Here is an 18,459-nt window from a genome sequence, read left to right as displayed (position 1 = left end):
GTTTCCCCAGCTGCTGCTGGAATCACCCAACTAGCCAGGCAGGTGTGTGGATGGGCTGTGTGCCCCTCTCATCCCTCCCACCCCACCAGCCCTTTGTGTTTGCTGATCTTCTGCCTCTATCCTTCTGGGGCCTTCTATGGAAAGGTTCGGAGGATGTTACACATCAGGATCTTGGGCTGCTGCCGCTTTCCTGATTTTGGGCTCCAGATGACAACTGTCAGAGCTGGCACAAACCAAATGCTGAGTATTCGAGATAGATTAGAAGGGGAGAAGAATAGGAACACTGAAGATCATTCTCCATACCTGGCGTCAGCTGCCCTGGCAAGCTGGTTTCCCAAAACAGAGACCTGTGGGTTTCCTTGGCATCACCCAACTAGCCAGGCAGGTGTGTGGATGGGCTGTGTGCCCCTCTCATCCCTCCCACCCCACCAGCCCTTTGTGTTTGCTGATCTTCTGCCTCTATCCTTCTGGGGCCTTCTATGGAAAGGTTCGGAGGATGTTACACATCAGGATCTTGGGCTGCTGCCGCTTTCCTGATTTTGGGCTCCAGATGACAACTGTCAGAGCTGGCACAAACCAAATGCTGAGTATTCGAGATAGATTAGAAGGGGAGAAGAATAGGAACACTGAAGATCATTCTCCATACCTGGCGTCAGCTGCCCTGGCAAGCTGGTTTCCCAAAACAGAGACCTGTGGGTTTCCTTGGCATTGCTGGCAGGTTGTCTGATAGCTGCTTCTTCACACATCACATGCCACCTGACACTTGATGACTGAAACATCAGAACTTGCATAGGTAGATGGGGACAACAGATCAAATGTCCCATATAAATGTTTCATATTATCTTACATAGCTTCAGACACAACCCTTTTCAACAGTGCTATTTCACACATTCATCTCTGTTTACATGCTGAAGTGAATGGGCCCTGTGAAATGGTTCAAACATACATGTTCAGCAGTTGAAGTCTACAAAATCAAGGGATGACTGGAATTCGGCCAGTCATACACATAACAATACACGGACACTTCGTTATAATTCCAATATAATACTTTTCAAAGGAGTCAGTCCATATACCCAGCTGTTAGTCGTCAAGGGCTGATTCATGCATTCACCCTTATAGTTTGAAAACTCCAAAATTAGGTAACTGGTTACACGTGTGAATGGGCAAATCACAAAATAGAGAAGCAGAACTTTCATATTATTCCAGACACGATGTTTTTCAACTGTATGCTTACGCATTCAGCTACCAGTGTCTGTACACGACAATGCAGTTTACAGAATCAAGCGACGTACTGATGCGTGTGTGAAATTCACATCTGAGCATGTGCTTTACGCGCACGTGAAACTCAGACTAGGTAAGAAAGACGCGCTGTACTTTGCGCACAAAAGGATCTTCTGTTCCCGAAACCCGAGCTTAGACTGGAAGCGCCGCTGACACTGCCGCGCATGCGCAAGGAGTCTGTGCATGCAGTGACGCAGTGGCAGCGCCCTCCCTGCTCGGCCGTCGGGTGACCACAACTGGTGTGACATCACAACCGTCTCTGTACTCTGCGGCTCTACTATAGGTAGCAATTAGCTGGCAGGTCCCCCTTCAGTCCGTCCATCCGTTGGTAGGAGCAGGAGCAGAAGGAGGAGTCCAGGAACTGTCGCCACCGCCGAGGAGACTTGGTAAGGTGGGCAGGTACGCCGGGTGGCGGGGGGTGGGGTGGGGGGGGGCGGTGATAAGGATAAGGATGGCGGCGGCCCCCGGAGCCGACAAGGGAACCTCCCGGCTAGACGCGCGGAAACTTCCTCTTGGGCTGCGTGTGGGGCATCGAATGGGCAGCTCACCAGCACTGCGAAGGACAAGCCGGGCTGCTGGGTCTGTCATTAAGACACTCGGTCGGACGGCAGCACTACAGCGGCTGCTGCTTGCCTGGCACTGTCGGCGGGGGTGGGCGTCGCTTGGGAGGGGCTGCCTGCCTCCCTCGCTTCTTTCTGGTTCTCGCCGCGCGCGCACGTTGTGTGCGTGCCTAGCCGCTGCTCCCCAAAGGCCGCCCCCGTGGGCCACCCGCGAGCCGGGTCTTCCCTACCCCCTGCAAAGAGGGGTAGAGAGAAGCGTGCTCTGGGAAGGGAAGACAGCAGAGCAAACCGACCGAGTCCTGGAGGTGGGGGGCGGGGCTCGAAGACGAACGAGGGTTCTTGTGGGATCCGCTTTTTCGTGGAGTAGTCCTATCATCATGCCCACTCCATCATCGGGGGTTTCAAGGTGTGCTGCTTTCCTCTGATGTTTCATTTCCATCTGCTGAAGTGGCCTCCACGCCATCCAGGAGAACTGCCTGCCATAATAAAACTGTTCCCCTCCCAAGGAGTTCCCCAAGTGACCTTGTTTGTGGCAGCCAACACAGCTAATACTGCTGTCCTTTCTGGAATAACTAAGCCAAGTGTTATGTGCTCCTCATCTTTGCAAAGTGGTATTATTATTTTTAATTTTTTAATTTATGTTTACATTTGTATCTCACTCTGCCTCCAAGGAGCCCAGAGCAGCGTACATGCTTATGTTTATCTATCCTACCAACCCTGTGAGGAAGGTTAGGCTGAGAGAGAATTGATTGACCCAGAGAAACCCAGTGAGTTTCATGGTTAAATGGGGATTTGAACTCGGGTCTCCCCAGTCCAACACACTAACCGCTATACCATGCCTGTCCCCATTACTTATTTTCTCTAGCACTTCTTACTAGTAAGAATACGAATACAATGCATATATACCGCTTTTCAACAAAAGTTCCCAAAGCGGTTTACATAGATATAAATAAATACTTAAAATGGCGCCCTGTCCCCAAAGGGCTCACATTCTGAGAAAGAAATAGACACCATCAACAGCCACTGCAGGGATGCCGTGCTGGGAATGGATAGGACCAATTGCAATCCCCTTGCTAAATAAAGAGAATCACCACTTTTAAAAGGTGCCTCTTTGCTTGGTTAGCAGGCAACTATTTATTTATTACATTTTCTATCCCGCTCTTCCTCCAAGGAGTCCAATGAAGAACAATGTAGCTGGACTGTTGTGAGGGTTACTGCAGCAGAGGTTCCTGACACACTGTGGTTGTATCTGCTGTGGGATCTTGCCAGAGTACTTATTCTATAGGACATTTATTGGATGAGCATTTTGGCTGCTCCACTGCCTGCTGCTGGAGAGGCAAGGTACATGGGGCAATTCAGAGCAGGGTTGGCAATCCCTTGGGCAAGGGAGGGAGGGATTAAAAGTGTTAATCAGTCCTCTTTTTAAAAAGTGAGTGATGAGGGGATATAAAACACCTAAATTGCCACTCAGCTCTGAAGCCTTGGACCAGGCTAACGTATCTCACAGATTTGTCCTAATGATAACTTTGGGGTGAGCAAAAGAATTGTCTATCCCTTAGGAGAAAGGTGCAGATAAAAATCCCATGGAACTAGTTTTGTGACTACAGCATAGCCATCCTGCTAGCTGAGCAAGTATAGAATGAATACTTTTGTTCGTAAATTTCTAAGAGTTAACAAATTAGTGAAGCCCATCCTTGATCCAGTCTTGTTGATATCCCTTGACAGGATAGGTCTTGTTGAAAGTACATGAAACTGATCCATCCATAAGATATTGCTCATAGAATTGGTAGGAGTTCTTGTGTTTTAAGGTCATCCCTGTCATCTGTCTCCATTCCTGGTCTGGTGGGCAGGTCGTATTTCTGCCTATGCTGGCTGGCTGTCTCTCTCTCCTTCCCACTTTCTGAATTAGTCTGATTCACGTTCTCTCCTTTGGACAGAAAAGTCCTCTTCTGATTTTATTTGAGAAGTCCACTGTAAGTGTGAGCGACAGGCAAAAGAGTGCCCCATCCTGCTGATCACAGAAACAGCCGCAGTCACGCTTAGAACACTTGCCTCTTCAGACAAATGCCCTGATTGTGTAGAGAGCTGGCAGTAGGATGACTGACACACCCAGATACATGCTGGGGGTAGGACTTCTGATTCTCTTTACCTGCCATGCATGCTTACAGTGGGTTTCTTAAATAACATGGAAGAAGGCTAAAGTTGTGTACGGTTCCTGATTTGTACGTGACCTTTCTGTACTTGGAAAGCAGTGTTCTCTGGGCAAGGTTACTTCCTCTTCTCACAAACTTGTTTTCTGATGAAGCCCCTCTTTCCTTAGAGATGAGAAGATTTTTCCTCCATCTTTCTATTGTGTTGCAATGGCACAAGAGATGTACACAGTGTTGTCATCTTTGTGGGCCTAAGGAAGTTGTGGATTTGTTAAACATAAAAGCTTAGTGCTTTCATGAATTGCAGTAATGGGATGAGTAATCCAAAACTGGGCCAGTTGTGCCTCTTAACCCAGTTAAAGACTTATTTATAGGAAGCTCCTCTGAAACTTGCCCACTGCAATTGTGAATAGTAATTACATAGCTGGTTTATATCCTGGTCTGACATAACAGAGACACTATGCAATTGCTCCCCTTCTCTCTCTCTCTCTGAGGAGTGGCTTTCTCCTTCTCTCCCCTCCCTGTGCTAGCATAACCTTGCTGTTCATTTGTGGGGGGGGGGGGGGAGTTATGCAGAAAAGAGATGCCTTTTGGATTATTTTAATATGAACTTTTAATACGTTTTAATTGTTTTAAAATATCTTGGTTTTATTGTTGTAAACCACCTAGAGATTTTGGTAATGGGCGGTATACAAATATGTTAAATAAATAATTAGTGCTAATTTATGTCAATTTATTTTATTTCAAGATTTATATCTTGCTTTTTAGGTTTCAAAACAATTTGCATCATGATAAAACACATTTACAATAATGAAATAATACAGCATTAAAACCACAAGGAAAAGCCAGTTCAATAACAAAACAATAGACTGTTGAACAATATAAAACAGCAGGTGGATAATAAAACCCACTGTTCGCAGGAAAGCTTGGCACACAAAAAGGTGGTGGTGTGGGGATCGGGCCATTTGATTTTTCTATCTTGGGCCCCCAAATGTCTTAGGTTGCCCCTGGTGTCTTGCCGGCTTGGGACAAATGTATATCAAGGTAGTATCATCTCAGTATGACTAGATAGCATATTGAGATTGAGGATGGGGCTGTAGTTTAGCAGAATTGCATCTGCTTTGCATGCAGAAAGTCCCAGGTTTCCATATTCAGTACCCGAGAAGGCATGGAAAGACTCCTGCATGCAACAAAGAGCCGCTGGCAGTCACCCTACTGAGCTAGATGGGCCCATGGTCTGACTCAGTAGAAGGCAGTTGCCAGTGAGGTCATTCACACAATCAAAAACTGTATTCTACCCAGGTTTGGGAGCTGTGTGTGTTCTCAATGTGTGATTGTGTGGAAGCAAGGTAGGAGGAAAACCTGAGTAGAAGGGATTTGTGTAGAAGCAAGGTAGGAGGAAAAGCTACCCAGGTTTTCCTCCTACATTGCTTCCACACAACCACTTCTACTCTGATTTTCCTCTTACCACACAACCAAAAATTGGGAGCGTACACAGCTCCCAAACCTGGGTAGAACACAGTTTTTGATTGTGTGAATGACCTATATATTTCATAGTCTTCCTTGGTTCCTCCTTTCAATAGGCTCTTTTTTATTGCTTTTAGCCATGTGCTTATCTGCTAGGTTTCAACCATTTTTGTGGCTATTGTAATAGAGTCTTGGGTTAACATTGCAAACTAGTGAGGTCACCTGATCTGCAGATGAACTCTCACCAGTTTCCTATCAGCTTTGAAGACTGAGGCCCTGTATTGCAGCTGATTGGAGGGAGATATTAAGAAATGCTTTAACAGAGATGTAGCAACACAAGAACTGCAAAGGACATTGTGGCAGGAAAGTTCAGCTTTGATGAATGCTAAGGCAAAGAAGCTCCCCCTGCTTGGCAGTTGAGTGTTTTTCGCTGTTCCCATTATTTGAGTGTTGATTGCCCAACGGTCATATATGAACTCTGTGTTTGTTTTTTATATAGTTCCTTTTTCACGGCAAACTGCTTGAAATATGCATGTCTGTCCAGGAGTTGCATGGTGCTGATTGGCGCTTGAACATTAAAGGTAAAGTGTGCCGTCAAGTCGCTTTTGACTCCTGGAGCCCACAGAGCCCTGTGGTATTCTTTGAACACTAGGTATCTCTTTTTGACTGGGATGTAGGTAGGCTCTCCAGCCTTTATCAGAACAACAGATTGCTTGTTTATTGTAAACTGTTTGTTGCTGTTGTCAGTCATGGGCTTGGTAATGCCTCCTGCGCAGATGCTTAGCCAGTCTGATCCAGCCATTTTGTAGGGACATAGCGGGAACTAGGGAGAGACTAAGGGCCTTCAGAAGATCAGTGACGCTAGAGGCAGGAAACAGTTTTCAAACATCTGGTGTTAGTGGGCCTGAACTGTGTGGGGTGAAGTTAAGTCACTCCCTAGTCTGATGGCCTTTCTGATGGCCTTCCCTCCCTGATCAGCTGTGGAAAAACTGGTGCAGTGAGACTTTCAAAACAGTGTTTCTCCTGTACGCTTCCTTGTTTTGTCAGTCTGCTTATTTTGAAGGAAAATAATTTCCTGTTGGGTATTAATTTTCATAACCTCCCCAAGGGAGCTTCAAACTCTCTTAAGCAAACAAACCTTTTTTTTAAAAAAAAGAATTTTGAAACAAAAAAAGGTTTACCTGGAGCTTTCCCAGAAAGCAGACTTTACTGTGGGTTTTCTGCAAGGCTTTACTGCAAGTTTGAAGTTGCCCCAAAAAACTGACGCAAAAATTGGATGATGATTATTATTTTACCTCAGTATAAATCAGGCTACACAGTAACACACGATGAAAAACCTGAATTGTGTGTGAAGTGCGCCATGATAGATCACAGGGATTTTGGGGTAAATTTGGCCGATATATGAATGTATATCTCCATTCCGGAGGAGATGCAAACTAAAAGCCAGGTGTGAAAGAGTCCCTGTTGGTTGTGAGAAAATTAGAATAAGACAAGGAAAGAGCAAATGAGCTGTAGTCCATGGAAACAATGACACTTAAGTTTCTATGTGATGCAGAGGCGTATCTAGGGAAAATAGCGCCTAGGGCAAGCACTGAAATTGCGCCCACTGTCCAAGCATCTGACATCCATCTTTCAGATAACTTTACCATAATATCAGCTCAAAAATACAAGTCAGGCTTGTTAATCTTTTAATATTTCAAAAACTATTTAGCAGTGGACTTAGCCAGATCAAAAAATGCTGGAAAACGACAAATGTCAGTATGCTGGGGCTCATGAAATATCCAAATACTATGTGGAGGTGTACTTGGAAAACTAGAAGTGCCTGTCTAATTCTCTACTATGCATTGTAGCATCACTATTACATAAGCTTTAAAAATAAATGGAGAATTTGACTTTTCCCAGATACTCTGAAAATAATTAAAGGATATGCAGAGTAAACTGTGTCACTGCTTGGAATATATTCTAGTCTTTCAGAAAGACAGTTAAAATGAGAGAAAGAGAGCAAGAAACTCCCAGTGGGCCTTAATACTCAGGATTTCATACTGATTCAAAGACAAACTCACCATTAATAGCCATATTAGCAAGACATCACATTTAACTCACTTATCACAAGAAGCAAAGTAAGAGCAAATGAATACAATCCTAGCTCATAAGTGTCAGCTCAGTATTCACAAGCCCTGATTCTCTGTACATAGTGCCAATCTGAATATGTGTACAGTGTCTTATTATATTAATTTTTTAAAAAAATTTTAACCTGTAGCCCCTTTGTGGGGCTTCCTAAAGTCTGTGCGGTTTTTTTTCAAAGGTTCCCCCTCACCCTGCTGGTCTCTAGGGCCTCACAGGTACCATTTGAGCATGTGCGGTGGCCAATTTTAAAAATAATCTTTTTTTTAAGGCCACTGAAAACAAAATGGCCACCGCGCATGCTCAAATGGCCTCTGCAAGGCCTGGCATGACCTAGGGCCTCACAGAGGCCATTTGAGCGTGCACTGTGGCCATTTTGTTTTTGGCAAAATGGCCACAGTGGCCTTCCTTCCAACCATTTTAATTTTAAAAAAAAATTTACAAAATGGTGCCCCCTTCAAGTGGCGCCCGGGACACGTGCCCTGCCTGCCCCACCCCTAGATATGCCCCTGATGTGATGTGGAGCGGCACCTTCTCTATGTGGATAGTCTTCCAGCACAAGCAGTTGGGATATGACTGGATAAGCTAACATGAGCACTAGCTCAAAGTCAGAAGGCAGGGGTTCTCAGGTCCCTAGATGTTGTTGGACTACAACACCCATCATCCCCAGTCACAATGAATCCAAAGTGGGTTTGTGGTAAAGGTAAAAAAATTGCCCACTTGCCCATTTCTTTTGTGGGTTGGGGGGTAGGTAGCACCCTACATGCCCTACCACACAAACTAATTTAGTGTCCCTAGGAGCTACCCATGGGGAACAATGGGGTGTTTCGAGTTTCCACATTGTTCCCTATGGCCAGAACAAGCTGCATTCACAGAATGCACACACAAATTTTGCATTGCCATTTGCAATGCATTTTGGAACCCTGCCTTGAAAAACACTGTCGTTTAGAAGCACACAGTGAAAGGAAATCTGTCCATCCCAACACAGAACACACATTTCAAACACAGTCCAAAAATGGCCAAAAAAGAATCACTGACCCAGGATCTGCAGCCAGCCACAGTGCCTGCACTGCAGTAACATCATTGGCACAAGTTGCTCTCTCTCACACAATTATGAGTCCTTCCTTCCAAGCATTACAACAGCTGCCACAGCAGCACCTTTATTTAGCAGCAAGCATAGCCATATGCTCAACTAGAGCAACTTCAGCCACATTTTGACTGAGTATGCCTTGCAATGCAGATTGCAGAGTAGTGAGTGAAGCACAAGTCTCAAGCCTAGACACGCAGCTCATCCCAGCAATCACCAAGAAATATTACACACACCTCTGTCACTGTTCATTTCTCGCCACAACACTATCTCACAAACAAAACAAACCATAACTCCAGGAAGGAAGGCACCCAAGTTCTACCTTTGTCAATATGAGATCCAGCAAATCCAGATAGTTAAAGCAGCAATATTATACTCAGTGCTGAGAAAAGAAAACCATAGAATCAAACCTTCCTCCCTCTTCTCCTGATGTAGCCTCTTCAAGAGAGGCACACTATAAGGGCTCTCTCTGCCTCTCAGTTCCTTTGAATACATTTTTAAATTCCCTCCTTTTGGGCTTGCTCCCCCAAACCAATGGGGGCACAGTTGTCCATGATGACATTTGATTTGTATGATAAGCCAACCAAGAAGCAAGGAGATCACAAGCCAATCAGAAGCCAGTGCCAGAAAACCAATCAGCAAGGGGAAAACAAGCCTCCAAAATTGCACTCAAAACGTCAAAACATTTCAGTCAAAATGGGGTTGTTTTGTTCTGAGCTTGAAACAGGCCCTTTATTTAGAGGGTGTTTTGTTTCAAGCTCGAAAGACTTGAAATGGCCTGTTTCGAGTTGAAACATTTTGACTCTCTTTTGGTGCTGTATGAGCATTGTTTGCCCCCTCTTGTTTTCTGTTTTGTTTTTAAAAGTACAATTTGTGACATGTCATAAACCATGGTCTGGCAGGGCGGGGAAAGTTGAACTACAGCAATTAGCCAGTCAATGCTGTGCAGAACCAATGAAAGAGAGAGAGCAGAATTGTCCTCGTCTGTGGAAATCCTGCTGTTTATAGATACGTCTGTACATCCCCTTGGAGTTTAGTACTAACATGTGACAGGACAGGCCCACAGTGTAGTTATCTTATTCTTCTGTAATAGTATGCTTTGGGGCCTACCTGTCTTATGGAAGGCAAGCAGTGACTCTCATATCTGCTTTAATGAATATATGGTGGGCAGAGATGTGGGTCTTCTGAAGGTTTCTGAAATTTTTCTGGAAAAATTTCCCATGCAAATGTTGCCCTCATTTGCATTAATTTGATATATATTAACAAAACAAAACAAAAAACCCCTCAATTTCCCCCCTCAAAAAATACAGACACCCATTTTTCTGATACCCTTAATAGATTTATACAGGTTAAAAAAACCCCAACCCTCCACCATTTAAATTCCCCTTACTGTATCTATGTATTTATTACATTTATAAACTGCCCCATCCAAAGGCTCTTGGCAGTGCACAACAAATGTAAAAAGACATTAAAACACACACCATTTAAGACACAGTGCTAAAAGCAATATAAAAATACTTTTAAAACAATTTAAAAACCTTGGAAGGACAGGCCAAAAAAGTAAGTTTTTAGGCTTCTCTTAAAGGCCAACAGCGATTCTAAACTGCAGATATGTGTTGGGAGTGCATTCCATAGGCTAGGAGCAGGTACAGAAAAGGCCCGGTTCTGAGTCGCCACCAGACATACTGGTGGTAACTGGAGACGGACCTCTCCAGATGACCTCAATGAGCGATGGGGATCATACGGAAGAAGGCTCTCTCTAAGGTAGCCCAAACCCAAACCGTTCAGAGCTTTAAAGGTAATAACCAGCACTTTGTATTTCGCCCAGAAACATATCAGCAGCCAGTGCAACTGTTTTAAGACAGGCGTAATATGATCTCTCTGGGTTACCGCAGAGACCAGTCTGGCTGCCACATTTTGAACTAACTGAAGTTTCCGAACTACGTACAAAGGCAGCCCCACGTAGAGCGCATTGCAGTAGTTGAGCCTGGAGGTTACCAGCTGATGCACCACTGTTTTGATATCGTTCTCTTCAAGGAATGGACACAGCTGTTGAATCAACCGAAGTTGATAGCGAGCGCTCCTGCCCATAGCCTCCACCTGAGATACCAGAATGAGACCTGGATACAGGAGCACTCCCAAGCTGCGTACCTGTTCCTTCTGGGGGAGTGTAACCCCATCCAGCATAGGAAGATCTAACTCATCCCTCAAATTCCAATCCCCCACAATGAGCACCTCCATCTTGCTTGGATTCAGCTTCAGTTTGTTATCCCTCATCCAGCCCATTACTGCCCGTAGGCAGGCATTTAGGGAGTGAATGCCATTTCATGATGATGATGATAAGGAGAAATAGATTTGGGTGTCATCAGCCTACTGATAACGCCCTGCACCAAATCTCTTGATGACTTCACCCAGCAGTTTCATGTAAATGTTAAAAAGCATTGGTGACAGAATGGAGTCCTGAGGGACTCCATATAATAGCTCTCATTTTGAAGAGGAACGGTCACCAAGCTCCACCAACTGGAATGTGCCTGAGAGATAGGAGTGGAACCACTGCAAAGCAGTGCCTCCTATCCCCAGTTCCCCGAGGAGATCCAGAAGGATACTATGGTTGATGGTATCAAATGCCTCCGAGAAATCCAAAGGAACCAACAGTCACATTCCCTCTGTCGATTCCCTGGTAAAGGTGATCCAAGATATCTGTTTTTCAAAGGTTTTTCAAGTAGCCAAGAAGAAATTTTAGAAATAAGGTATGGGAAATTTTTCTGGAAATCTTTCTGTCTTGGATTTTTTTCTGCAGAAAAAAATTCACTCCACATCTCTGACAGTGGGGGGGTTTCTTCCTCTAAGGGGGAGAAATAAGGGCATTGATGTGGAGATCCACTAGACTACCAAAATTACTTCTCCTGCCGCCCCCACAGCAAATTGTCTATAAGAAACTCAGAATGTTAAGACAGCCATGCCAAAAACAAGAGTATGGTTGCCAGAAGAGTTTCTGTGTAGCAGCCAAGTAGTGTTGGGATGTTAAAATATCATGATGCGTAATTTTCTACTGCACTGGAGTACTGCTATGTAAGGGGACAGTTGCAGCAGTGGGTGACATACAAGGCAAGGGTGCACCCATGCAGTGAGAGAGCAGCCTTACAGAGCTTCCCCACTAACTGCAGGTTTTGGCGCCCTCCCCTTCTCCAGGAAGCCCTCTGGGGACATATTTTCAGGTGACACAGAGGGCTTTCTGGAGAAGGGAAGGATGTCAAAAACTGCCACACTCCTACTGCACTGGTGCAGTTAGTTGGGAAGTTCTGTAAGGCTGCTCTCTCGCTGCACTGGTGCATCCTTGTTCTGTATGTCGGCCAATGTCCTTAAAAATAAATAAATAAATAAATAAATAAATCTATCTATCTATCTATCTATCTATCTATCTATCTATCTATCTATCTATCCTCTTGAGCTAGTCTGTATGGGGAATAAGCAAATGAATCCTGCTTACTAAAGTTGAGAAAGTCCATCTAGCCCAACCATGTTCTAGAACACTGCATTACTTTTCCTTCACACTGGAGTTTGCAACTGTGGGCTTTAGGGTTTAAATCATTCCAGTGTCAGATGGATTCTTTACACATTGTAAAAAGGAAGCAGTCTCTCTCTTCCCATCAAGCTGTGAATATTCCTGAATCCAGCTTAATGGAATTCCTTTTTAGGTTAATTATATAAAACAGATAAAGTTAACTACTAAATTGACTTCCGTATGGCCCAGTCTTTGCATTTTCCTTGGAAGTAAGTTCATGAGGTTCTTCTTCATGATCTCTGGGGATCATTGGGTTTTTTTGCCTGCAGGGAGAGACAGCTCAGGAACTTTTCGTCACCTCCTCCACTACTTTTTTTTGGGGGGGGGAACTTGCCCCCAGTTCCACCCCTCAGGCACTGACTAGACAGCTTCTCCTCAGTTCTTCACTTCCCACCACAGTGAAAACATCTTTGGATCATTCCTCTACAAATTTCATTCATTCATTCATTCATTCATTCATTCATTCATTCATTATTTTATTAAAGAGAGCCAGTGTGGTGTAGTGGCTAGAGTGCTGGACTAGGACCGGGGAGACACGAGTTCAAATCCCCATTCAGCCATGAAACTAGCTGGGTGACTCTGGGCCAGTCACTTCTTTCTCAGCCTAACCTACTTCACAGGGCTGTTGTGAGGAGAAACCTAAGTATTTAGTACACCGCTCTGGGCTTCTTGGAGGAAGAGCGGGATATAAAATGTAAAAAATAAAATAATAAATTTTGTTGAGCTTCCTTAAAAAAAAAAAAAAAGTGTGTGTCAGTGGGAACTTTTGTAGCCAAAACACTTCATTGGTAAAGGTCAAGGCATTGTCCTTTACTAAAAAGACCTTAGGTGCTCAGGAGTCCACAAACACACTTGCCAGAGTATCAGTAGTTGTCCATTTCAAGAATTTCTTTCTGTGGAGTGTGATCATACTTATGAGGTGAGACCTGAAGACTTTAACATATCATCTGCTGTGTTTACTCTTCAGTCAGTCAGTGGGACTTAAATGTGTATAGTGTTGCAGCCTTATGTCTCTGTCTTAGAATCTGTTTGCTTTTCAATATTTGCACACATCTTTCCTTCTTCTTTTTAATTTTGTATTTTTCATCCCTCCTATGTATCTCGTTCTCTCTTATGCTAGATCTTATGCAAAAAATCTACTTTTCCTCTCTCATATTGAGCAGGGAGAGAGCAACTGTCCCTATATTTGTGAACCACTTAGAGCCATCTGGGTGAGGCAGTATAAAAATCTGAATGAATGAATAATTCAGGCCAGCATAGTATCCCTCCCAGTGGCTGTTGCTAGTGTCTCCCTTCTGTTTCTTTTGAGACTGTGAGCTCTTTTGGGACAGGGAATAATCTCATTTCTTTTGCTATGTGTAGAGTGTTTGGAATGTCTTTGTTGAAAGTGTGTGTGTGTGTGTGCGCACGCGCGTGTGTGTGTGTGTGTGTGCGCGCATGTAAGAATAGTAATTGTTTAGAAATAAATTCCAGTAAGTCCACAGGAAATAACCACATAAATCTAGTGCCACAACTGTATGCCTGAGTCACTGAGTTCAATGGGGTATGTGCTCGGTTGTGCGTAGAATTTCTGCTTTCATTTTGTTCCTTGTCATAACCTCTTTAAATCCGCTTCCTCTTTGCCTTCCCTTTTCCTGAGGCTCACGTTCTGATTTTCTGCTGCTAGGGCAGTATTCTATTCTTCCCCACTGAATAACCAGACACATCTGGTAGTCTCTTTGTTGTGGTTACCAAATGCCAAGGGAAAGGTGTTCAGCATGTGCCTAGGAATAAAAAAATGTGCGGCTCCTGCTAGATCCCTTTCTTTCCCTCCCGCCCCTGGGGAAAAGGGGTTTATGGTTATGGACTCTCTCCAATTTGTACCTGCTCGCCCCTGTGGTCCTCATTTCCAGTGATGCTAACATGTGCTTTTCCTCTCCTGCCTTGGAAGTTGGAAAATTCCAGCTGCAATCCCTACATTTCCCCTACTTTGGGATGGGGTGGAGGGAGAAATGCTGGCTGTTCCTGATAAGTGGTGAGGGAAAGCCTCTCAGTGAAGGTGGCCTGAAGGAGGTACATGAGAAGGTGGCAGAGTCAGAGGGAGAAGGAAAGGCAATGGCCACCAAAAATAATATCTGACTGCCAAGCCTAGCCACAATTTTGTGGAATTTTATGCATGCCAGGGATTTGCATCTGACTCTCGAGATATATGCTTCCTGGCATGCCTGTTGCCAGGAGAAAGGGGTGTGGAGGAAATGGCTAGAGTGGCAAAGGGCCTCTGGGGTGCAGCAAGGCTTGAGTCCTGGTTTGTCGATCCTTTGATAATAAGAGATAAAGTTTCAACAATAGGCAGCAATACCTGCAGAAGGTGTTGGTTAGTACACTGATGTTATGTCATCCTGCTTAATACACTATTTCAACTGATATTTAAAGTTGTAATTGGGGAAAGCAAAGCTGGGATCCATTGACTCCTCAGGCAGCAGCCTCTTGCTCCAGTACTTGGAGGTCAGTGGCTGAAATTCCTCTTGGGTGATTAAGGAAGGTATGACTTGAGGGGGCCAGCTGTTGCTGAAATATATCTGCTTTGCTGAGCCTTACTTCCATAAAGAACTAGAAATAAGGGAGTAGATAAGTCAAGTCTTGCTTTTAAGCCGTCTGTCGCATGTCTATAGAAATGGGGTGGTGAATTCAAGAACATGTTACAGGCGTACAAAGCTCAACAAATGGTTCAATTCGGAGGAAGTAGCAAGAAGAGAAATGTTGTCAGGAGGTGGAATACAAAGCTAAGTGCACCTTGCAGTTATTGAAAAACTATGTGCATAGTGCAAGAAATTGGAACTGAAAGAAAGAAGCTCTGGAAGATGAGCCCTTTGGAGGGACAGTGCTTGAGAAACTGACAATATTTGACAGGAAAATGGCCGTATCCATTAGCCAAGTGTTCAGCATAATATAGCAAGGCAGTATCTTTGAACATACATGTTTGCATGGAAGTTGCAATCCCAGTCCTTCTGTGTGGTAATATTGGCACAAATTGCTTCTCTACTTCAGTGTCTGCATACTGAATGGCATGTATAAAAGATGTGAATCATAAAGTATTTAAAAGTATCTACAAATATATGTGCAAGTGTTTCTGCTTCACAGCCTCTAACTGGGCAGTGCAGAAAGAAGACTGGATTCTAAGTATATGTAGAGAGCAAGTGACTGAATGTTTCATTGCTGATGATGGTCTGTGCATTTTATAAAATGTATTCATATCATGTATCCTATTTCTACAAATGCTAAATGTTTTGAAAAGCTGCACTTTCTGCTTTTGGTCTGGAATGTATGTATACTTCCATGTGGACTTCTGTACAACAGTACATTGATCCTGGAAAGGATACGTAAAACCTCCACCAGACAATCTCCCCCTCCTCCTCACCGGCCCTGTGCTTTAGATCTTCCATGGAGACTCCCCTCAGGTTCCACTACCATCTGCATCTTAGTGCATGAGTATGAACCCAGGGCCTCCTCGGTGGTGGTGCTTTGCCATGGAACTCCCTCTCAAGACCTTCTTGACTGACATGGCTCTAGACAGAGAGGCTGTGCACACAAGCAGCTAAACAGGCTAAGGCAGCTAAGCCTGAGTTTGGCTGCCCGTGTGCACCACTGGGATTGAGCCCAATCCTGGCGCTGCCCTCATGGCTGCACACAGCCCGAACATACACAGAGTTGGACGCCTGGAGCGCCTGACTCCCAGGTGAATCCCTTGGTGCACCGCACTCATCACACTGTGCATTGTGGGATTCCTGGAGGCTGGGAAAACAAGTCCCGGCTTCCAGTGATCCTCACTGCACCAAGCAGTACAGATCGTGTGGGCGTGCCCCGGTGCAGTGAAGAGAAGTTTTGTTGGTTGTCTGGGGGGAAGGTAGGGGAAACCCTGCCCCACCCCCAGCCCATGGTTTGGTCATGTGCACAGCCTTAGGCCTTCCTCTTTACAAAGGGATTTCTCCCTTTGGCCTTCCTCTTTACAAAGGGATTTCTCCTGATAAGGTGGTGGTTGAGGGCTTGTCTTTAAAACCGGACCTGTGAATTGGCTCTGCTGTCTTGTCTTAGGTGATCTTTCTGGTTAGTTCTAAACTTTTATACTTGGTGTATTGTCTTGTGCGTGCATGTGTGCATAAATAAATTAGGGCCTCAATATTTGATACATCAGATTAATCAAGTAAAACTTTCTGATCAACTCAAAGGCATTAATCAGGAATTACATTTTATTCAGAAAGTTAGTTTTATTTTTAATCTAAGTACTTGAGAGAGTTCCAGATAGCAGGCACTCTTTTAGAAGAGGTGTTTACTCTTTGCACTCACACAGGAGGGAATGTCTACTGTGACACACTTATTTATTTTTTTGCTTTAGAGCAATTGATAAAATAAATCTGCATACATTTGTAATTAAAACCTAGTTGATCAACTAAGATTTCTTTGATAAGGCAGCCCTAGTGTTAACAGTTGTGAGAGCAATTGGGTAAGCATTATAGAAATGTGGTATGGGCAGTTCTCACATAGGGATGCGTCTTTTCCACTCTTATCCCCAGAGTGGATTCAAGCATACCGAATGGTCCACTCTGCTAAAAGTTCTGTTCCTGGTAGTGCATCTGCCAGGCATCCGTATGATTTGGTACAAGTTTCAGTTCCTGCTTCACAAATCTGATATTGGTATGCTAATTACAGTATTCCAGAAGTGAGCTGGCATATCCTGACCGGAGTTGTTGGAAGGCCACTGTGCCTCCAAGTAATTCCTGTTCCAAATTAATGCTTGCAGTGGCAATGGGTAACAGTCTTGTCACTTTTAAAAGTTCATTACTGAACTTCAAGATAACAATCTGTGTTAATTTGACAGTCAGGGTCAAATTGAGCTCTCAGGGGCAATGAATTGGGAGATCCTTTTGTTCACACTTCTTGCTAGGTAGCCTTAGGCAGGTTGCTGTTCTAATGAAGAAAATCCAAATGCCTTGTATAAACCCATCCACTGAGGGTGGAACTAGGCATGACTCCCCACATGCGGCAGCCATCACAAACAACGGCTCCTTGTCCAGGCCTCCTCTTCCCTGCCCTAGCCAAGTGATGTGGAATAGAGAGGAATGCACAACTCATTGACATCTCAGTGTTGGTCAGTCTGCCTAAACCTTCCAGTGTAAGGCTGTGGGAGGCTGCTGCTCTTGGAGGTAACTCTTATCAAGCATTGCATTGTCCTAAAAAACACCATTAAAGAAGAAATTTTGTGAAATTCTCCTGAAGGGAGTGGAATTGGATTCTGTTCTCCCTTCCCCCCTCCCCCCACACTTCCTATCTCTGCACAAGTGGAGAGTAACCATATTTTTTCATGCATATACAAACCACAGTTACTCTCTTCTCCTCTCCCCCTCCCACACTGGTCGCTAATGCAGGGATAATGATTCTAATATTCGGCTGCTTTTACAGTTCTGTCGGAGTGTGGATGGAAGCCTGTTCTTCTGGGAAGCACATCTGGAAATTGCTTTGTGCTGGGCATGTTCATCTTCGTGGGGCAATCATTTCAGCTTTTAGGGCTTTTGAGCAATAAGTGGATAAGCTGAACAAAAGCAGAGCCGCCGCAGCAGCAGCAGCAGCAGCACCAGGAAGATAGACCAATGTTCTGACTCAGTATATGGCAGTTTCCTATGTTCCTATGAATCTGGGAGAATTGCCTCATGCTGATGAATATCTAGGCAAGGGTGACCTGTAAATAAGCAGAGGAACCAAGAATTACACCTTGGGGAATGACCCAAGTTCTTCCTCTTGAGATGATGGTATTAAGAGTGTGTAAACAAACAAAGTTCAGTATTAATAACAAAAAACTCCTCTGCCTGTGAGGAGTAGTGAGATACGAAATGCTTGCTATGGGGCAGGGTGGGGTGTTTTTGGCAGAAAAGGAAAAGCCTCATAATTTTGGGGAGTGAGTAGAGAATTCTTTAGAGCCCTGAATGAAGCTCCACTCCCTTTGTCTCTAGAAGTCCTGTTCCCTCGGGTTTCTTCTCTACATGTATGTTCTGAAGGAGGATGATTTGTGCCTTAAGAAAGGGGTTGGGTTCGGAGGCCATTTGATCCCTTTCAGTTATATAATTTCTAATTCTATGGACCACAAGAGCTAGAAACTTGCCTTATCTTACATTGGGGGCTACTGTTCTTGAAATGCTGAAATGAGCCAGTGCAGATGTGATTCTGGCTCTCTGCTAAATGTAATTAAATAGT

General features: G+C 44.3%; 1 protein-coding gene across 1 annotated transcript in view; it reads left to right on the top strand.

Moving 5' to 3' along the window:
* Positions 1–1,426: 1,426 nt before the first annotated feature.
* CYSTM1 (cysteine rich transmembrane module containing 1) overlaps positions 1,427–18,459 on the top strand; it is a 44,437-nt gene continuing 27,404 nt past the window's right edge. The window contains exon 1 of the mRNA XM_053249876.1: positions 1,427–1,667. The gene's annotated coding sequence lies outside the window, so the exon portion shown is untranslated. The remainder of the gene's footprint in view (positions 1,668–18,459) is intronic.

This window comes from Hemicordylus capensis, chromosome 4 (genome assembly GCF_027244095.1).
Source record: "Hemicordylus capensis ecotype Gifberg chromosome 4, rHemCap1.1.pri, whole genome shotgun sequence".
Lineage (NCBI taxonomy): Eukaryota > Metazoa > Chordata > Lepidosauria > Squamata > Cordylidae > Hemicordylus > Hemicordylus capensis.
This window is presented reverse-complemented; position numbering and strand designations above follow the sequence as displayed.